Source organism: Micropterus salmoides, unplaced genomic scaffold, assembly GCF_014851395.1.
Source record: "Micropterus salmoides isolate LMB-PRFRI ecotype aquatic unplaced genomic scaffold, ASM1485139v1 Ms_hic_scaffold_1, whole genome shotgun sequence".
In the NCBI taxonomy this organism is placed as follows: Eukaryota; Metazoa; Chordata; class Actinopteri; order Centrarchiformes; family Centrarchidae; genus Micropterus; species Micropterus salmoides.
In genome coordinates, this window is record NW_024040040.1 from 65,092,329 (window position 1) to 65,114,237 (window position 21,909).

Consider the following 21,909-nt stretch of genomic DNA (forward strand, 5'->3'; position numbering starts at 1 on the left):
CTCAGGACGCACTGGCTGTCACTCAGGACGCACTGGTTGTCACTCAGGACGCACTGGCTGTCACTCAGGACGCACTGGCTGTCACTCAGGACGCACTGGTTGTCACTCAGGACGCACTGGTTGGCACTCAGGACGCACTGGTTGGCACTCAGGACGCACTGGCTGGCACTCAGGACGCACTGGTTGTCACTCAGGACGCACTGGCTGGCACTCAGGACGCACTGGTTGGCACTCAGGACGCACTGGCTGGCACTCAGGACGCACTGGCTGGCACTCAGGACGCACTGGCTGGCACTCAGGACGCACTGGTTGGCACTCAGGACGCACTGGTTGGCACTCAGGACTCACTGGCTGGCACTCAGGACGCACTGGTTGTCACTCAGGACGCACTGGCTGTCACTCAGGACGCACTGATTGTCACTCAGGACGCACTGGTTGGCACTCAGGACGCACTGGCTGGCACTCAGGACGCACTGATTGTCACTCAGGACGCACTGGTTGGCACTCAGGACGCACTGGTTGGCACTCAGGACTCACTGGCTGTCATGGACTGTGCTTCTTCCGGACTCGTGAGTTTGGTTGGAAACGCCACCACAGATATTCCCTGAGCTGACTGTGCTGAAGCTGTGTGCGTGTGTAGCGTGTGTGACGCAGGCACGTGCGCCAATCGCTGAATTAATGTGTCTTTCTGTTCTTTCCCTGTCCCTCAAAGTGGCTGATAGCCTGAAGGTGGCTCGTGCAAAGTCATTCCCTGCCCCTACCCCACACCTGATCTCATAGAAAATATCTTGCAATTACGAGAAAAGAAGCGGTAGCCTAAATATGAGATCGGGATCTGTAGCCTAAATATGAGAAAGGTTAAGGAAGCTTATCATCGCTGAACAAGGCCTATAACCTTTACTGAAAGGACAATAATTGCGCTATTAGATTTAATCTGCTTTTATTTCCTTCTCTGTATGAGACACTGGGAATTACTGATGTTATTTAATGTGGATGGCATTATTATTAGTAGCCTATGTCTACATTGCACATACAGTATAGTCTGTCTCAACAATGACTGCAGTCAAGCCAGCCCCGCTTTGTTTTTGTGTTTTCTAGGCATTACGGTCACAGCAGGTCTCAGCAGATTTCTAAATAGTGAGCTTCTGGTGAACATGATGTAATATTCAATATGTGTGGCAGAAATGAAAGGTGGAATGGAATAATTAAATAAACGGTATTATAAATATCTAAAAAATGTCTGATTTTCACTGATTTTTTCTAAATTCAGATTGATATTTAAAGAAAACCTCCTTTTTCCACTGACTCAGTATCACTTCAGAGTGATAGCAGACCACTTAAAATTGTCCCTCAGTCAATATCAGAGCTATCTGGATTTCAAAATGTAAACAAAAGGAAAACAATAAATACCCTTCAAAGGTCACACAGAGTGAAACTGTAAGCTGTTGTTAAATGACTGTTACTCGCTTAACTTTAGCTATGTTTACTTGAGGTAAAGGAAAGAGAAGATTTTAGTTGGCAATGGAAAACAGTCTAGTTAGTCTAATTAAAATCTTATATTTCAAAACAATATCAGTCAAATCAGTTAATGTCACAGTGTCCCTGTTAATGCTGTTGCACCTGCATATTCTTCTATTCATTGACCAGATGGATATTCAAAGATATTTAAGGAGAGAGAGAAGCAGGAGATTGGCAGGGCAGCTGATTCTGATGGGGCATATACCCACAGGTACCGAATAACACATATAATAAATATAAATGAAATAATGAATTAATAAATATGATAAATGAAAGCACTACATATAGTAATCGTTATTGCAAATCTTTATTCCTTCTTTACATGAGTAGCTGGATAGTATTTAAGTCAAGAAGGGATCACTTATGAAACCTTCAAAACTGCCCTAATTCTTTGTGGCAAACTTGAAACAAGGTGTTGGAAACATTCCTCAGAGACTTTGGTCCATATTGACATGATAGCATCACACAGTTGCTGCTGATTTGTCAGCTGCACGTCCATGATGCAAATTTCCCGTTCCACCACATCTCAAATGTGCTCTGTTGGATTAAGATCTGGTGACTGTGGAGGCCATTGGAGTACAGTGAACTCATTGTCATGTTCAGAAACCAGTTTGTGAGGATTTAAGCTTTGTGTCATTTTTTCCTGTGGCACTCACCCCCATTCTGATGAAGTGCTTTGAGAAACTGGTTCTTCAGCACATAATGACCTTTAATGACGCTGTTTCACCACTAGAAGGTGATCTTTACCTACAGTATGTTTGAACAGGAGAGCAGGTGATGTGAATGTCATTGTTCCTCTGTTACGAATACGTTAACCTGAAGGAACCCGTGTACATAATGGTGAATGTTCTGCTATGTATATGCACTAAACTTTATTATTTATTTCTGTTGTATTTCACAAGTTCACAAATCTAAACCTAAAGTCTGTTTAAGTGCCCTGTGTTCTGCTCTGCCTCCAATGTGATTAATAAAGTGCAGAGAATGAACACTGAGGTCCCGTCAACTGCATTCTGACCGGAGTGAATGGTCAACATAAGAGTCAGCTAGTACAGTCCTCCTGTTTCGTTCATCTTACAGATAGATACAGTTGGCCTATATACACATTATATACTGGATGTATGTAGGTAGGTTTATTGTCACAATATAACGAGTGATAGAGTGAAATTGAGTTTTGTAACTCCCTTCTGCTACATAGCAGACAATAACACTGGAGTAGTGCTGAGGATGAATTAGAGTTTAAGAGTCTGATAGCTTGGGAGAAAAAGCTGCTCTGCAGTCTGGTGGTGTGGCAGCAGAAACGCATGTATCTCTTCCCAGAAGGCAGCAGGGTGAACAGGTACTGTCCTGTAGTATCCTTTGGGTTCTGCGTGAGCACCTCACCTCACCGACATCACTGATGCTCGGGAAATGGGTACCAATGATCTTCTGAGCAGTTTTAATCACCCGCTGCAGAGCCCTCCGGTCCTGCACCGTGCACATCCCATGCCAGTTTGTGATGTTCCCAGTCAGGATGTTTTCTATTGCTCCTCTGTAAAAGCTGACAAGAACTTGGCACGGGAATTTGGCCTTCTTAAGCTTCCTCAAGCTTCCGTTTCTGAGCTTTCTTCACCAGAGATGTGAGAGTGACCACACTTCCCCTTTCTATATCAGCAACATGCATTTCTCATTGAGCTCTACAGTAGCACTGCCTGCTCTGTGTTACTGCAGTGAAAAATGTAGTTGTACCTGTGCCGTTTTTCTGTCAGGTGTACATAGTCAAACACTGCACACTAATAGAGGCATATGTGTCTCCAGAAGTTCACTAGTGCTGTGGTTCTCAAACGTTTTCACATCAATGACCCCTAAACTGACATCAGACCAAGGACCCCCATTTGAGAAGATTTTGTCCCAAGGTCCCTCATCTGATTGCATTTTTGCTTTTAAATGTTTTATTACAAAACATGTATGAAACCTATGACCAAAATAGTCATACATTCTGTCTTTGTGTTACTTATGGATGGACTGATAGTGAAAATAATCTATTCCCATTTTTGCTGGGGACCCCTGAAACCCTCTCAAGGACCCCTGGGGGTCCCCGGACCCCACTTTGAGAACCACTGCACTAGTGACCATTTCTTGCAGTGTCATGAAGAAGATGTTGAATCAAAATTTGGTCCTGAACAAAGTCATCCATGGCAGAATCCTTTGAATATTTTCAGTCCTGCATGTTTGCACATCGCTCTGTTTCTTTGCAAGTTACTGCCAACAACTGTCGATCAGTGGAAATGTGTGTAACCATCAGCAGGAATGTGTAATGCTTTAGTCCTGTGATGATGCGTGAATGTTTGTCCTCCTCCTGCAAGAGACCAACACAACTGGGACTCACTCATAAAACATCGCTGTTTCTGCATCATGCAAAACAACAGTAAGAATAATAAAGATTCATTTTAACTTGGACACTTGAGTTTAACAGACATTCATCTGTGCATAATGTAAAGAGGAAGGAAGCATAATGTGCATAATGTAAAGAGGAAGGAAGCATAATGTGCATAATTTAAAGCAGCTTTTAACACGTCAGTGTCTGTTAAACAAACCCAGAGAGACAAACTGGTCAAAGACCACATCCTCCCCTTTTCATTAGGAATGTTTACAGTGACTTACTGACATTCAGGATTTCTCATGTATCTGATCTACCTGCTGATGTGACTTAACAGACGTAAGGAGCAGCTATGAGTTTAACAGCAGCAGCGAGTGGATTTGTTGTGCTTCTTCTCTCAGTACAAGGTACTGTACATCTCCATTTATACTGTGAAGCATTTGGCACATTTGATGTGTGGTGTTATGAAACGTGGTGTGATCTCTGCAACACCAGACATTTACTTCTTTTTCTTTCCAACAGAGAGCTGCATCAGTTTTTTACACCAGCAGCATCTCTATATGTTTAACAATGTAAACTTTATAAACTCAAGTTCACAAAATGTTGATTATGAACAATGTGAATTGTGTCGACTTTTGAAAGCCATCACCAGTCAAATGCTTAAAATATTATCTGATACAGTTTACCTCATAAACACAGCAATACATTTAACTGCCACTTTTATAAAAAGTTGAAATAATTAGCAACAAGTAGTTGACAAACATCATGGATAAACAGCTGAAGTATTTGACTAAAGGTACTGGATAATCTAATGTTGATGACGACGAGTGAGTGTATAAGTTCATCTGACCTGGAGTTTCTGACAAAAACGGTTTGGAACGACTCCAAGTTACTTCACTGATCTGTAATTTGGTCTCCCTATTATCACGTTCCTTGTCTTAACTTCTGTGTAAATTATGTGTATTGGTGGGAAATTTACTATAAATAATTTGTAATCACTGGTGTTAAAGGTGCTGAATACAGGAAATACATTTTGATCTGCTATACTAATATCTCACTTACTCACTCTTAGTACTATGTTCTGAGGGCCACTCTGTATATCCAGACCTTATAAACCTTTTGGGGCTTGACATTAACACCCGCCAACCTGCCAAGTGAGGGTGGATTTCCGTCGTGGCGGGTAACACAGTCATTCCCACTAGCCACTTTGACGTGTTGAAAAAATTCTACACACAAACATACTACAACTCCCATGAGTACTACCTGCACATAGTGTTTGCTCATTGGTCCATTAGTGAAGCCTATTGTCTTGTGCGTTACTGACCGACCACACTGTAAACAAGAAGACGTTGTGGAGATTAAAGTAGCAGACGGCCGTGGTGGCCTGAGTGCTGTGTTGGTCTGACGGTAATTATCAACTTAACCAGCGGCAGCGATGACAAAGCAAGTTTTTTTAATAGCAGGAGAGTCCACACAACTGTCTCACTCTCTCACCTCTCTCGCGAGGGTGTGTTCGCCAAATATGACATCCATTATATTCCAAATATTAATTATTTATTATCCAATATTATTTATTTTATATTAACACTGATATTATTACATGTATTTGAGATATTTTCATATCATAGGTTTGCTATCTATTCAAATACTGTTCTTATTGAAACGATCGTTTTAAAACGGGCAGATAAAGGCTATAATTCGGAGGAATAAGTAATAAAACAGTTTTACCAAAGTTGTTATAATTATTTTAAAGCACACTACGTTATTAATTAAGTTATTGTAATAATCCTAGTTGAAGTGAAAGGTTTTTAGTCCGTGAAACTTTTCTCCCTCAAACAGCAAGAACGAAGTGAACAGAGCAACTTTAGTTTATCTGTGTGTAGAAGTAAAGTTAGCTGTGGGCACAGTGTTGGCAGCTAAAGTTACTTCTACTGGCCACACACAGCAATATACAACTACTGTGCTGCTCACGTGACAAATGCCAGTAGGCCGGCCAACCTCTGGGCCGGCGGGCCACCTTCCTTAACCTATACTTTTACTAATAATGAAAAAGTTGGCAGAAGGTTGAGCGACTGCTGTGTTTTCACGTCACATTTTAGTATCGCCTCAGCTGCTTGGAACCTCGACGGAGGTGATACGAAAAAAAGTACCTGGTAGCAGGAACAGGTACAACTTTTCCGTAATGGAAAACCAAACAAAGGCGAGTCGAAAGGGGCTATAGACCTGCAGACCGTCGGCCTCCCATCTGTTTCTAACATGGTTGCATGCACACACACATCAACACAGCATTCAGTCAGTGCGTGAGTGTGCGTGGCCGAACAGTGTGGAGAAAAAATGCACAGGAGAAGAGGAAAAAGAGAAAAGGCAGATTTGAGGCAGACAAAAGCCAGAAGGAAAGTGCTGTAAAATGCTGTAAATTATCTTCATGATGAAGGTACATGCTGGTGTTTATAAAATAATACCTACCTACTACCTTTCCAGAGTTGATCGTATGTTTTATTAAAAGCTTTCATGCCATATGAAAGCAGAAGATCCATTTGTATGGGAATAATCTGGAAAATAAAGACCTGTGTACTCGTTTCGTATCTCCAGTTACTCAGAGCTACTGCAGAGCTTCATGATGATAAACATAAATCCAGTCCCAGCTCTGAGGAAATGCAGATGCAAAACAAACAATCCAAACATAGCCAGCCAGCTGGTAACCACAGCTGTTTGCTAACAATGTAATTTCTACTTGTAATAATAATAATAATAATAATAATAATAATAATACATTTTATTTATAGGCGCATTTCTGAATACTCTAGGTCACCTCACAAAACATAATAAAACAATGCAGCAATAATCGATAAAATTAACAACTATAATTACAGTGCATAAAATCAGGGTACAAAACAACTGGAAACAAAGATTGAGAAAGAGCGATCACCTGGGATATGCCAGTATAAAAAGATGTGTTTTCAGGCGGGATTTAAAAATGGAAAGTGAGTCAATGTGGCGGATGTCTGGTGGAAGAGAGTTCCAGAGACGAGGGGCAGAGCGTCTGAAGGCTCTGAGCCCCATGGTAGTCAAACGAGCAGGAGGTCAGTGAGGTGAACAGAAGAAGAAGAGTACGGGTGGGGGTGTTAATATGAAGGAGGTCAGTGACGTACCGAGGAGCGAGGTTATGAATGGCCTTGAAGGTCAGGAGCAGACTGGCCGGCTGGCTCGCAACCGATGCATTCTTGGTAAAATGGGTGTGTCACCCAAGAGGAATTTGAACCGTTCTTGGCGAAAGGCGAACTTGTGCATTTGGGACAGAACTTAGGCCACAAAAGATGACGTTTCACAAGAACACAAGAACAGGAGACATGAGGCCCTCCCATTTTTCACATGTGGTCCTACTCCTCTTCTGTACAGGTGTAATATCAATCACCCCCTGTGCTTTTCCTGATATGAGCAGCCAAAATGTCTGCTGTGAAAAACATCTATTTAACTCAAAATGATCTCAAGCTTTTAAAGGTGTATCATGAAGAACTCTTTGTGACAGCGACTGCAATAAATAAGATTCTGGGCTTTTTAAAGCTGGTCATGGTTACCTTTCTGCAACCATCTCTTCACATTCAAGTCTGTCTCCTGGTGTTTGAGTCTGACTGTAGTTTCTGATGTGCTCTGTGTTACAGTGATACAGGGTCAGAATGACTGGGGAGTGACTTACACCTCTACTCAGATCTGTGCCTTAAAAGGATCAACAGTGGAAATAAGCTGCACCCTCACATACCCATCCAGAATAAATGGCCATGATACTAAAGTTGAGGAAACATTCTGGTTTACTAAACTGCAAGATAAAGAACCTGTGGATCTGAGAACAGACTCAAGATACGCAGGTCGTTTGCAGTACAGTTGTTCTGACAACATCTGCACTCTGAGAATCACAGACCTGAGAGAGAGCGACTCAGCTGAGTACAAGTTCAGGTTCATAACAAACCAGCCAGGTGGAAGATTTACTGGTTCACCTGGAGTCACTTTGTCTCTCACAGGTAACATTTTTGTTGGAAACCATGTAAGTTAGCTCCAAATGCTCTACATTTGGGAAACACTACAGTGAATTCTGTATGCCTTTTATCATGTGTGTAAAATGAAAGCTCAATCTAAAATTATATTGTTGTTTCTTTACAGATACAGGTTTCCAGGTGCAAGTGAGCAGCTCACAGTCATGCATGTTTTACACGTGTACATGGTCACAGCTTAAGTGTCTCAGCAGCTGTAGTCTACCTGATCAAACCTCCTACATCTGGTACAAGAATGGGCAGAAAATTGAGGAAGAAGCACCTTCTTATTCAGACTACTTTTATCCTGCAGACAGCTATTCCTGTGCCCTTAAAGGACATTTTCCTTCTCCATCAGTGTGTGAGTTCCACAATCTTCTAATAATGTGATGCTGTTTTGAACATTTTAGCTGATGTTCTTTATCATGACTTCATGTATCTTTTAAAAGAAGCAAACTCATCCACAGCAATACAACCAGCTGTGAATTACTGCAGTAAAGACTATAGTTTTAATAATCATCAAAATATTTCATTTTCAGGTGGCCATGGTCATTCATGCAACAGAGTGACTTACACTGACAGAAGCATCTGTGCTGTCAAAGGCTCATCAGTGGACATTTCTTGTACTTACAACAGTTATGAACTATCAGATCTAAATTCTGGTTCAGTCCTGAACGTAGTCTTCAGTGGCAGAATCCCTCACAGCCTGAGGACCTTAGTGAAGACTCCCAGTATGCAGGTCGTGTTCAGGTCCTTGAAACAGAGAGAGGACGCTCCACTCTGAGAATCACTGACCTGAGAGAGAGCGACTCAGCTGAGTATCACTTCAAATTCACAGCAGGAAGCTTTGAATGGAGGAGTAGTTTACCTGGTACAACTCTGACTGTCACAGGTACTGATGAACACAAACTGTAACAGCACATTTAAACTATCTGATGACAAGTGAATGTGCTGAATAGTGATCCTGATGGGAAATAATTGTATGTGTGATTAACTGATTACATGATTGTCATAATGTTCTATTGTTTATATCTCTGTGTCTGTCTGTGTGTGATTCAGTTCCACATAAAGAACAAATATTTCTGTTCTTTCTTCCCAGATCTCCAGGTTCAGGTGATCAGATCAACAGTCTACAAGAATTATACGAGGCAGAGCTGCTTTGTCACAGCAGCTGTCGTCTACCTGATCGTCCTTCCTACGTCTGGTTCAAGAATGGACAGAAAATGGAAAGCGTGGAGACATCTTCTTATAAACATCAGTTTTATCCCAGAGACATCATCTCCTGTGCTCTTAAAGGACATGAGGATTTCCCCTCTCCTTCAGTGTGTGAGTTTAATGGACTGTTTCAGTGGTGTTAAAATACAAATTAAAATTTCAGACATAAGTCTTCTTCTGATCTTCTAGATCTTAATATAAAACAGCAGCATTATTTATGGAAATTAAAAAAATACCACCAGTAGAAATCAGTATTCAGATACATGTTGTCAGGGACATGCACAGACATTTTGGTGGGCGGGGCCTCAAGTTAAAAAAGGGAACTTCTCATAATTATTTATTAAATAATTTTTTAAACCAAACATTAAATATATTAACACAACTCTGACTTTCTTACCAAGTAATTTTAATTCCCTCACACTCATGCAATTGTTTCTAGAAAATAATCAGTTCAAACAGAGACCGTGGTCTTCTTTAGTATTCACACACACACACACACACACACACACACACACACACACACACACACACACACACACACAATAACTGATGGTGTCATAGACTTAGTTTCACATTTGAGGGAGGGCTGTCTGTATCATGTAAAGATCTATCAGCATACAACAAACTAATAGAATGGATAGTTATTAGATGAGGAGACTACGATCAAAATGATGAAGTTACTGCTTAAGTCAGGAAACTTTCTGGCAGCTGCTCAAGCCCCTTTTAATGTTTATGTGTGCACGTGCCTGCATGTTGTGATATAACTCATAACTCTTATGTCAAATTTCAGTGATTCAGGAATACTAGACGTATAACATTTTTCATTAAGACAAGACTATTGTTAGTCTGTAACTTTTTTTTTCATGGTAAAGCTTTAAAATGGAGTTACCAGTCTCTGAAGATTTGTTGCCGACAGACTCGACAGACAGACGGTCTTTAGTAGTGGTAAATCTGAAACACATAAGTGCTGCTACGACCACTGACAAATGTGTTTTTGAAAATACCAAATGATTAAAGGCTTGCTATTGGCTGTCAGTTTCAACAAACAGGATTCAGACCTGGGACAGATCCAGAATCAGCACCATGGGCATCCACTTTGTCAAATACTAGAGAATCAAAAAGACACAAACAGAGAAATTTTATGAAAATAGTCAATCGTCTATAACATAGTCTAGCATTTCAGTAATTCAAGTTTATACATTCAACAGATGCTCTGAAGCTTCCCTCTGTGTCAGTGAGTCCCTCTGCTGAGATAGTGGAGGGCAGTTCAGTGACTCTGACCTGCAGCAGTGATGCTAACCCAGCAGCTAAACACACCTGGTACAAGGAGAACCAAACTCTGCTCAGTGAAGAACCACAGCTTGTCTTCAGCTCCATCCAGTCCTCTGACTCTGGAGAGTATTACTGTGCAGCTGAGAACCAGCTGGGGAGGAAGACAACTAAATACATCATTAATGTGAAATGTGAGTGGAACAGTTTAAAAATAACAAACAGCTTATTAAATGAATCTTTGCGGGAGAAAATCTTAGCAGTAGTGCAATCTGGACACAGTGCTGTCAACGTGGAAGAGAGAGTGAACACTTTATTAGCAGGAGGAACTCAGAAACAGCAGGTGGAGTTGGAGCAGGCCTCAGTTACATCCAATCATCAGTACTTCTCATCCTCTTTTAAACTGAATTTAGATTTCAGGTCTGTGTGTAACAAAGGGTCTTTCTGAAATTGTATAGAAACATAATAATGGAAAACTCCCTATAATAATCTCCTCGACACAATGTGATTCTTTAGAGGACATATTTTTATTTCATTATGATTATATTTTATTCTTTGGATTATTGCTTGACTGATTTGATTTAGGATTCATCCTGAAGGTGGCCACTATACAGCTCTTCAATCATTTCACAGTAAGGCTTGAAAAACGTGAGTTTAATATCTTGCCTGTTGCGTGTAGAAAACCACAGGAGGTCAATCACCTGTTTCTCAACATGCCTGATATTGTGTTGAAAGATGTGATGTCACTAGTGCTTTCCAACCAAATGGACATTGCACACAGCTCCCCTCTAAGTAAAGCCATGTAAGTTGAAATGAACTTGCACTTGCCAAAACTTGAAAATATTTCTGCCCACATCACTCCTAACGGCAGCTGCTCCAGTCCAGGGCTTCAAACGCTAATGGAGACACTGAAGGTTGATGCTTCTTTAATACACTTAACGTTCCTACTTCTGAGTTTCGTAATTAAGTTTTATTTACCTAAAATGAGCATCTGATGTTAGCTAGCTGATAGTCCACACTACTTTTCACCACTTGCCTATATCATTTTGGATTAGTTATTGTAGAGATACATTTTGACATCAATATAATAATAATAATAATAATAATAATAATAATAATTACTTTATTCAGGACTCAAAATGGAAGGTCCATAGTACACAGAAAAACAAGATGAAATAACAATAGTTACAACATAACAATAAATATACAGTACATTGATAAAAATTAATTAAAATTCCATTTCCTTTAAGGCAAATATAGGGTTCATTATTTCATCAAATCTTGGCTAAGTACAGTAAATGTTAAAAACCAAGTTTGTTATTTCAAACGTATTCAGTTTCAGTTTTATTTATAGAACGCCCAATTCATAGGAAAAGTCATCTCATTGCATTTTTTATGTAGAGCAGATGTAGACCATACTTTTCATATTACTGAGACCTAAAAATTCCCAATTCCCCAACAATGTATGACTACTGCTTTACTGAGTGTAGATTACATTTCATTCATAGTCAATATGAGCAAGAGTAAAGGAGACATTTGCTAAGAAAGAGTAAGTTGAAACTTGAGACAGTTTGAACTAAACTTAAAATAATAAGAATTAGGAATCAGAGATGATAATGCAGACTGCATTATGACAGTGTCTTTGGTTCTGGTTCAGCATTGTGTGGGTCTGTGTTTGAGCGGTCATGATGGTCTGCTGCTGTGTGCTGGTCTGACTTTCTGGCAGGTTTTTTCTAGAATACTTGGTGCCACCTGACAACAACAGTTGTTGTGTGTTATGGGGCACCCATCAACTGGTGTAATAAATGTGATTTATCATCATCTACAGACTGAAGACATTAGTTCAATAAGCAAGGATATATTAAGCATTGTAAGATTTTAGTTCACTGAAGCGTGTGCCTGCACGTGACCTGGGAAAAACGTCCTAAAATGCCTAAAAACAGGCCTGTAAACAAATATTGACAAGTTGTCTCTCTTTTGTCCGCAGATGCTCCAAAGCTTCCCTCTGTGTCAGTGAGTCCCTCTGCTGAGATAGTGGAGGGCAGTTCAGTGACTCTGACCTGCAGCAGTGATGCTAACCCAGCAGCTAAATACACCTGGTACAAGGAGAATGAAGACTCACCAAAAGCATCAGGACAGAACTTCACCATCACTGACTTCAGAGCTGAACACAGTGGGAATTATTACTGTGAAGCCCAGAACAGAAGAGGACGTCATAACTCCACCTTACATCTGATTGTTGTTGCAGGTAAGGTTTTATAATTTACCTTCACACACCTGTTAACTGCAGAGTTTACAGCCACATCTTTGAGCTCACCTTGGGTTACAGAAGCTCAGCTAACTTTAGTTAGGATTATTTTTACACTTTGAAAAAAACGATCCCAAAAAACACATTTAACCATTGTTAGTTTCCATTTATCACTAATTCGCTTTTGGAATTAAGAATTTCTAAAACTTTTCCAGTGTTTGTGCTTGATTGTTGTTTTCCAGGTTCATTGAAATTTCCAGTTGCTCTATCAGTCAGTGCTGTTGTTCTGGTCTTCATTCTTCTTCTCTCTGTCGTCCTGTGGATTAGGTGAGCAGATCACTTTCTCTGTGATTAAATGTACGTATATTCACATTTTTTAACTCATCTCAAAGCACTAGTCACATGTTCGTATGTGCATTTAAAGTTAGCTGTAATGGTTCCTCCTGTTAATACTGACCCTCAAGAGATCCCCTCTTAAAGCAGTTTCAATGTAAGTGATGCAGGACTTCCTTCCATATTAAAAAACTAATTGTGGAAGATTCCCACTTGATTTGTCTAACTGACAAGTTTATTAGCTTCATCGTTTTAGCACAGAATGATGATTTTAGATTTTGTCCTCCATCACTTACATTGAAACTACTTAGGGAGGGATTTATTTGTTACATTCATCGTGATTTTGCTGTAACAATAACTCTCAATGTACATAGGGCATTTTAGCATTGTAGTCATGTTTGCTTGAAGAAATGTGTTTAGTTATTCATTTGCTTCTTTTATTTATTCTCCTGTCAGAAGAGAGAGGTCTTTGCAACAACAACCTGAGGCTGGTGAGAGACCACACAACAGAGCAGAGGTACAAACTAAAACATGCGTTCAGTCATCTGAAAACTCATAGGTGCATCACATCCTTCTTTGACTACTTTCTTCACCCAAATTAACCACGCTCTCCTTTATCTGTTTCCCAACCTGATGGCTCAAAACCTGTTTTATTGTACATGTGGGCACCATATACAACATATGACTGTTAAGACTTCAAAAACTTTTCCTTCCCACAATAAATTAAGCAGCTTTTATCCAGCCATACTTCTGGCACACTGTTCCCCTGTTAAAATGAACAGACAGGACTGTCATCTTGTAAATAATAGTGTAAGTAAAATATGAATACTATTGACCTCTGCTGGTGAGCACAAGGTATTACAACACAAAACAGATTTTCAGTATCAAGCTTCAGTACTTTGGTTTTTGGTTTAGCAAATTAGGCTGAACACACTCATGGTCCTGTCATGCTGCAGTGCAGTAACAGTCTTATTTACTACCTTAAGTCACACTTGAGTTCTGTTTGTCTTGTAAGCAGTACATGGAAAATGTAAAAGTCCTCTTGTCTATGTGGCAGGAGACAGATGAACTTCAGTATGCAAGCGTACAGTGCGTTAGGAACCAGCCAGAGGCTCTCTACTCCAACTTCAGCCCAGCTCAGCCCCTCAGAAACGAGGAGGAGGTTGTTTACGCGACCCCCATCTTCAACAGTGCCGCAGGGTGAGCAGCTCTTCACACAGGACAATCTTTGTTGCTGTTTAATTTAAATAAAATACACATTCAGTTTGAAAGTGTCAGAGAATTTAATCTCACATTTTTGCTGTTGCATGTGTCTTTTTATGGTTTTATGTTTCTTGTTAAGTGTTCTTCTTTTAATTATTGATTTCTTCACAGAACAAGGCGTCAAGCAGCTGTGGAGGATGTATCTGCCCTGTACAGCAGAGTTAATAGAAGCCACTGAGTGTGATGACAACATGGATCTGTGGTCTGTATTTATGCATGGACTTTCGATGGGCCCATTAATTTTTCCTCAAGACAGAATTGGTTAAGAGTGCAAATTAAGGCAACAATATTTCATTTATATCTTATATTAATGAAGGACAGGTAGATTAAATATTAGATACCTCTCTAACGGTTACATTAAAACCTTCATGAAAGTAGGATTTATCACAGGACAGTTGTGTTGAACGGCATTAGTTTTAGATCAGTGTACTTAATAATACACTTCCATCTTTTCAGGACAATGTTTTTTTTCTTTGTCTTTTTTTTTTACTGTTTTGATTATTATATGATCACAACTGTTACAATGTAAGTCATTCACACCTATTGCCAATATTTTTATGCTCATTTTCTGAATTTGTATTTTATTGTCATTTCAAACTGAGTCTTTACATTTCTTTACATGTTTTGTATTGTTTTGTCTTGCATGGAAATAGTGAGTAAGACTCCTTGTGTTTGGCCTGATGAGTTGCTTGGAAACACTTTTTTAAAAATGTAAATGGATAAAAGTATTTTTAGCTGTATTTAAGTCTTTGACATGGAGTTTGTATTCCAATCTGATTAACCAGAACATTTATACATCTTTTTGAAGTTGTAAAATCTAAATGAAAAGCGCTCCATCGTTTGGGGCATGCATTAACTTTGAAAACAACAGTTTTTTGCAGTAAAATAGAAACCAATCTGTACACATGATGTTGCTAACAGAGCTCATAGCAGGGCAGTATGTCATTTATCCAGTTTGTCTCTTACTAGTCTGAAGTGTGGTGAGAGTGAGAGTTTGTGAGACCATAAATATTAATAATAAGTTTAAAATTATTAATAAATAGTTAGGAAAAGACAAAGGTTTATCTTAAAACAAAAGTATTTGCTGTATCATTCATCTTGTTCATACTGGACATTTAGAGATCCCTTGCTAAAAAAAGTTTATATGAAATGAATATGAGGCTTAAGTCGTCTAAGTTAGACAAACAAAGTGCTCATCTCCCAAAGTTACTGTCCTTTTAGTACAAAATCCCCACTTTGTGTTTACAGGACAGCGTTTCCTTCCTGAGCTGCCGTGACAGAGGGGACAGGGACAGAAGAGGGAATATCCTAATGAAGAAGACTGTAATAGACTTCTAACTTTGTTTGTCTAAACCAGACATCATATTATCAGATACTAATTGGAGTGTATTTCTGCACAGACTGAGGACTGCTTGTTCTGAATCAGCAATTTTCTTAAAAAAGTCAAATCTTCATGTGGCAGATAAAAGTCTGCTGAGCACCTTCTGATTCCATACAAACAGTTAGTGATCCACAACTCAAAGAAAGACTCCTAAATTTCCAATAGTTCCTTTTGCAAGCACAGAAACAAATGTTTAATATATGAACTCTCCTTCAGAAAGCAATGAGGTGATCAGTAGCAGTAGCCAGCTGCCCACAGAGGTAACCACACCTGCCTGTAAAATCTCTCAAGCTGTTTGTGTCTGTGAGGGAATTTAGGCCAGGTTAATGGAGGTGACCTGTCACACTTAACCTGTCTTCTTACGTCTCGTGTCTCACGCCTCATGTCTCTGGCAGGGTGCTGCTGAAAACGACACAAAACCGAGGAAGTTGACATGATGTGGACGAGTTTAGAGTTAAATCAATATAACCACACGCTTAGTAAATTAATTTTATCAATTCAATTGGATCTGAAATAACAGTGGTTTTATTTATCCTCTTTATTATACACTGCTTACAAATTGTATGTTTTTGTCAAATGATTTTATGTAAGTTCAGTCCAGGTTGTTGAGTGACTTGTTTTTGCTTTGATACATGCGTCACAAAACATTCAAAATAACTTTAATGGCTCTTTTTTGTCATTATGACACTGTCTGTTTAAGGCCAAACCATATTTTTAGTGAAGTTTAGGGATATAATGTATTTCTTATATGGGGACTAAAATCAGTTTAGTCACATTATGAAGAAATGCATATCCCAACAACTTAAAATGATTTAATATTATCGTGGTTTAAGGAAGGGTTGGTTTTAGGCATATAGTGTTTATGCTTAGGGTGAGAGTTTCCAGGAAGTCAACAGAGTGTCCCCTCAACACATTAACCTGTCAACACATCCTGTTTTTGTCAGGTGAAGGAGCAAGAGCAGAAGTTGTGTTTGCATGTAATATTCCTTACAAATTGATTGTAGTTCCTTCAGTTACAGAAACAAATGCTCCTTTTGTTAAATGAAATGATCTTGAATACAGTTGTTATAAACTTCAATCAAGGCTTCTGAGCACATCCCATGATCAGTGATGGAAATGAAAATAACCATGAATAAATAAATAACCTACACACAAGGTGTTTCATAAATATACAGCATGTAAGATTGGCTGAAGACATCAAAGTGCATCATATTCTGTACTTTTAAAGCAATCGTATATTGAATATGTTACCACCTTGATTTCATCTTAGACCTTTTTATACTCAAATGAATCACTTAACCTTTTTCAGTACTAGACTCATCTGAACCTGCAGACCTGAACAGCCACAGCATCAAACAGTGTTTCTCAGCAGTTGATGGTTTAGAGCATTGCAATAATGCATACTTGTGTTAAGTTGGGGGACTAATAACTATCGAAGCAGCAGAGGCCGAGAAATCCTGACTTTTACCCCCTAGTAGGAGTTAGGCTATAATGAATCTAAAATCTCTACATGCTACACTTCCTAAAATCAGGGACGTCACTAGGATTGAAAGACAGGGGGGGGCTTAGCCCCTAGGGCAGCGGTTGGCAATAGGGGCCCGCGGGCCAGATAATATTGTTGGCGGGCCAGTTCTGCCGGCCAGATTGCTTTGATAACAGAAAAATAAAAAAATTAAAGCGGCTGATGCTTAAATAGATCTGAGTCGTGACAGCAACACTCACATAATTACTTAAGTGATTGTGCCTCCAAAATAAAAACGCAAGAACGTTTTTTGTTGAGTTTATTGAGAGCCTTTACTTTGAAAAGTTCTGAAGAACATTCGAAAGAGTCTTGGCTTTCTTGACACACCACTGAAAAAGCCGTCCGTAAACGAGTGATTGGATTCCCCTGAATTTCCTCAGGGAAATGAAAATAAGCGTCCATAGATCAAACGCCAGGACGTACAAGCACTGCGGCACATGCATTATTGTGAGCATGTGAAAAAGACTATCAATTTATTTAGCAAGGGAGAAAAAAAAGTCTGCAGGATTTTAGGATCAATCTTACAACTCCTGCAACAGGAGTCCCACACTCTACCAACTGAGCTAAACATGCACATGAGTATCCAAGGTTTGAAATAATTTGACTGAATATATTAATATTTAATATATATCAAAAGAACAAAATTGATTGCTTGATGTTTAGTATGTAAAGCGAGTGAGACATGTGGGACCGCCTCTTCTCCCATCATGTACCTCTCCATCTGTTCAGAAGTAAGATTGGTAGCAGAGGCCACGCCCATCTGCCAGATGTGACCTTCAACTAGGTCACCAAATGACTGTTGATACCATTGTGTTTCTTGTCTGTCATAGAAGAGCGTCACATGGGGAGGGTCTGGAGGTGTGGTGTAGGGTTCGAGGAGGGTGATCCATTTTTTCCACAGGAGGTAGGAGCTCATCAGTCCCCCTTTTTCAGGAGTCTCAGGTTGCACGAGGCCCCAATAGATGTCAGCTGTGTGAGCCTGCAGGGTTGTAACAACCATTGTCCAGTTTGAGGGTATCCACATCAAAACTGAGTTCCATCTGGTAGGGTAACTACTAGTCCATCAGCGCTGCACAAGATGGTGGCTCCTAATTTTATCAGGAGATCTCTTCCCAGTCGGTTTACAGGGACTGTAGGGGACACCACAAATGGTGAAGCAAGCGTTGGTGTCCCAGTTGTGTTGGCAGCGATTCAGTCACTGGCAGTTTCTGTCCTACCCCAGAGAAACCTACAACCTGCACGGTGTCATTGGAGATTTGATCACGTGGTGGGGTCTCTGCGTAGCTCCCTGACTTCTTTGTTGGTTGTTAGGATTTTGTGCACAGTTCTAGCCCAGTGGGAGGTGTTTCCACATATGAAACATCCTCCGTAGCCTCCTCCTCCTCGTGTTTCCCTTTGAAACCCACCTCTACCTCTCCCCCTTCCACGACCTCCTCTGTTTCTCCCCTAGGAGGTCCCATGACCGTTGGTTCCACCCTTGATTCTGAGAGGGGTGGTGTGGATCCACCCACGGTGGGATGGGATATAAATCTGGAGTATGTGGGTCGGTGGGCGGAGCTCCAGCCACCAACTGTTTAGTAGGGCCCTTCTTTTTTCATTTACCTCCTGTCTCGCCTTCCCCAGCTGCAGCTTCAGTAGCTGCGTCCGCAATCTCATTCTCTTTCCCTTCTTCCTGATCTTTGGCTCTCTGCAAGTGGTGTATTAGGTGTCTCTCCCAAATCTGGGACTCACTTCCTGGGAGGTCTGGATTGCTCAGCATGGCTTCTTTAACAGAGTTTGGAACCCCCTCCAATACAGCCTTCCTGAACCACTCTTGCTGCCTCCCTTTCCAGGGTGACAGCCAGTGTTTCGGCCCAGGTTTCCTTGCACTTATCTAAATAATCACGTGGGTTTTGGTCTGTTTTCCAGGGGAGTTTGGGCACTGTCGCTGCATTGGGTAGTGGGAATCGTTCTCTCATTGCTGCCCCTACATCCATCACTAGTCGAGTAAAGGGAATCTCATCAGGCACATCCTCAAGTCGTCCCTCTCTTTCTATCTCCCTATCACATGACCTGGGAGACATCTGGCTGCTACAGCTCTCCAGTCCCCCAGGGCTAATTTCTGTCCTGCTGTTAGCATGTCTAGCTGGTCGAGCCACAATCCTCCCCCATCAGCTACAGGTGGCATTTTTTCCACTACGGCCTGTACAACACCTAAGCTCCATGGCTTATATTTTTCCCCAAACCCTCCTGTTCCTTGTAGCAAAGGGAGATTGAGTATCTGTCGGTTGCTCTTCTGGCGTCTTACCTTCTCCAGCTCATCTACTACCTTGCTGTGCTTGCTTTCCCTTCTCCTGTGACTCTTGGATAAGTCGCCTAGTTCTCTTCTAGTAGTGGCCTATCTGTGGGTTCAGGGGAACTGTATCCTCTAGCACCCTGGCCTATCAACGGCTTGTTATCATCCCGTTCCTCTTCCTCCTCCTGTTCCTCTTCTTCCAGCTCATCTTCTTCTTCTGAGTGAGGTTGCTCCTTCAGGAGCCAGACAAGTGTCCAGTCACCTCTTCCCTCCTGTCACTCCCTCTTGATGTTTTACCTCGGTGTCCAGATCCTCCTGTGTTCTCCTCCCTACGCCTCCTGGCTTTAAAGGGGAGGTTGTCGTCTTCCTCTCTGCCCTTCAGGACACCTCGTGAGGTTGGGCATCCTCCTGCAGTCTCTATGGTAAACTTACCTCCAGAGTCTTCTAGCACCGGGTAGATACTTACCGGGGGTGCTGTAGGCTCCGTGGCACCTGAGTAAGGTGGTGGTGGCATACCTTTGTCCCCTTCCGTCTTAGTGTTTATTTTATCTCTTCCTAAGTGTCTCACTGCCTGTGCATCTACAGCCAGCACGAACCACTTCTTTCTCTCCTCTTCCATTTTTCTGCTTCAGCTCTGCACTTCCTCTTTTGCAGCAGACTGACAGTCTTATCTTTTTCTCCGTTTCGCTTCTTCTTTTTCTTCTTTTGTTTGTCTTTAGGTTTGCTTCTGTTGCTTGTTACCAATAACACATTATCAATTTGCTCTCCCCATGGTTTCCATGGGCCCCATCCCCCATCATCAATTTCTCTGTCAAATTCTCCGTCCATCCTGACCCTGCCTAACAGTGTATCAGCCAGTCAGTTTGTATGGAGTTCACCCGAGCAACTGACCTAATCAAACAGTACTTCTCACTTCCTGTCTCAGTTCACTTCAGTTGCCACCGTTAGGTTTCTGTGAACAGAGTGGAGGCTTTTCCTGTTTGAGACACTGATGCACAAAGTATCCCTTGGAGAATATCACTCACTCACACATTCACTCCTCTGTTCGTTCACACGCAGCGCGCTGAGGTCCCAGACCTACAGAGATCCCAGATCTGTACTTTAATTTTACCTTGTGAGAGCCTAAACCACGATGCTTGGATATTCCAGATATCCGGGCCTTTCACCCTTGGTACTTCGGGGGTCCTGAATTTCCCGGGACTCAAACCCAGCTTCGGTATTTCAAACCGAACACTCCTCTTTTCTGGAAAGTGAGGAGGCTGGAGACGCCACTCCCAGGGACAAATCACATTCAACGGGCACGGTTATATCACCAACTATCCAGTTGATTACTCATCAGTTTACACACAACCACTCAAAATGACACTTTGTTATTTCCCAACAGGACCCGAAAATCCTATATTTCCTGTCCACTTGATACCTTTTCTCTTTTAATTGACTGTACACTCAGGACTTTTATCGTTCACAATTTAGTTCATTTACTCAATAGGCAGATTCGTTTAAACAGGTTCTGCTTACCTTTTGTTAGTGGCGCCGGAACGATTCAAGTCCGTTGTGTCCAATCACTCGGCCAATTAATGATCTCGACCCATCCCGGACGAGCCCCAAATTGTTGAAGTGCAACGACTTCCCTGAATTCGTTGATGAGAAGGATCAGATGAGACAAGGTATCAAGTTCACACAATGTTGATTTATTCAACCCAATACAGATATATATCCGGAGACTCTGCTGTCAGGCTGTCTAACACAGAGTCTGACTCTCTCGTGTTTGCCATATATGGTAATTGACAGTTGGTATAGAATGTTCTAGTGTGCCTTAGGGGCTGTCATGTGAGTGGATGTGTGTGTGACTCTATTAATAAAAGTGTGAAGTGTGTCAGAGTGTATTATTGTCCGGGCCCGGTTTCCTGTCATTCAGCACAAGCTTCTAACTGTCTTAACTGTTGAATTACCTTAAGATAATGATGTCACACACTATTGAGTATCATATGAACAATCCTAAGTAATAAGTAAGCATATAAGAGAATCATATCCTGCAATATCACTGTAGGGTTGTGTTGTATATCCACAAGATGTGATGTTTTTAACAGTGTTTATAGAAATCCACATTGCTTATTGCTATATACCAGTGGTTCTTAACCTGGGGGTCAGGACCCCCCTGTTGGTCGCGAGAATGCTGCTATAGGCACGGACGGACTAAAGTTGTGAATGGATCACTTTGGGTGGACACTGTAAATATTTTGCACTGTTTAATCCAGTAGGGGCAGTGATGCCAACCGCTACTGTTTTGAGTGTGTGAGGTGTGCAAACACGCAAAATATTTTCAACTTCAAAAAGGGGTCTGACTGCCAGAAAGGTTAAGAACCCCTGTCATATACTATTTTAAAGTTGCAAAGTTCAGTGTTTTGCTCTAAACTGCATTTTGTTGTATTTAGTATACAATGACAATAGAGTCTCAATCATGAATCCGAAATCTGTTAGTTGGGGGGAGTTCTGGGGGT

The 21,909-nt window shown here is 41.0% G+C and overlaps 1 long non-coding RNA gene across 2 annotated transcripts; it reads left to right on the forward strand.

The window, feature by feature from the left end:
- Positions 1–12,562: 12,562 nt before the first annotated feature.
- On the forward strand, positions 12,563–16,073 carry LOC119898983. 2 transcript variants are annotated; one of them, XR_005443674.1, is made up of 6 exons: positions 12,563–12,634; positions 12,877–12,961; positions 13,424–13,484; positions 14,025–14,167; positions 14,342–14,432; positions 15,479–16,073. It is a non-coding gene; the product is annotated as an uncharacterized LOC119898983 (long non-coding RNA). The 2 variants fall into 2 exon arrangements; XR_005443672.1 differs by lacking the exon at positions 15,479–16,073 and having other exon boundaries at positions 14,342–14,470.
- Positions 16,074–21,909: the final 5,836 nt, after the last annotated feature.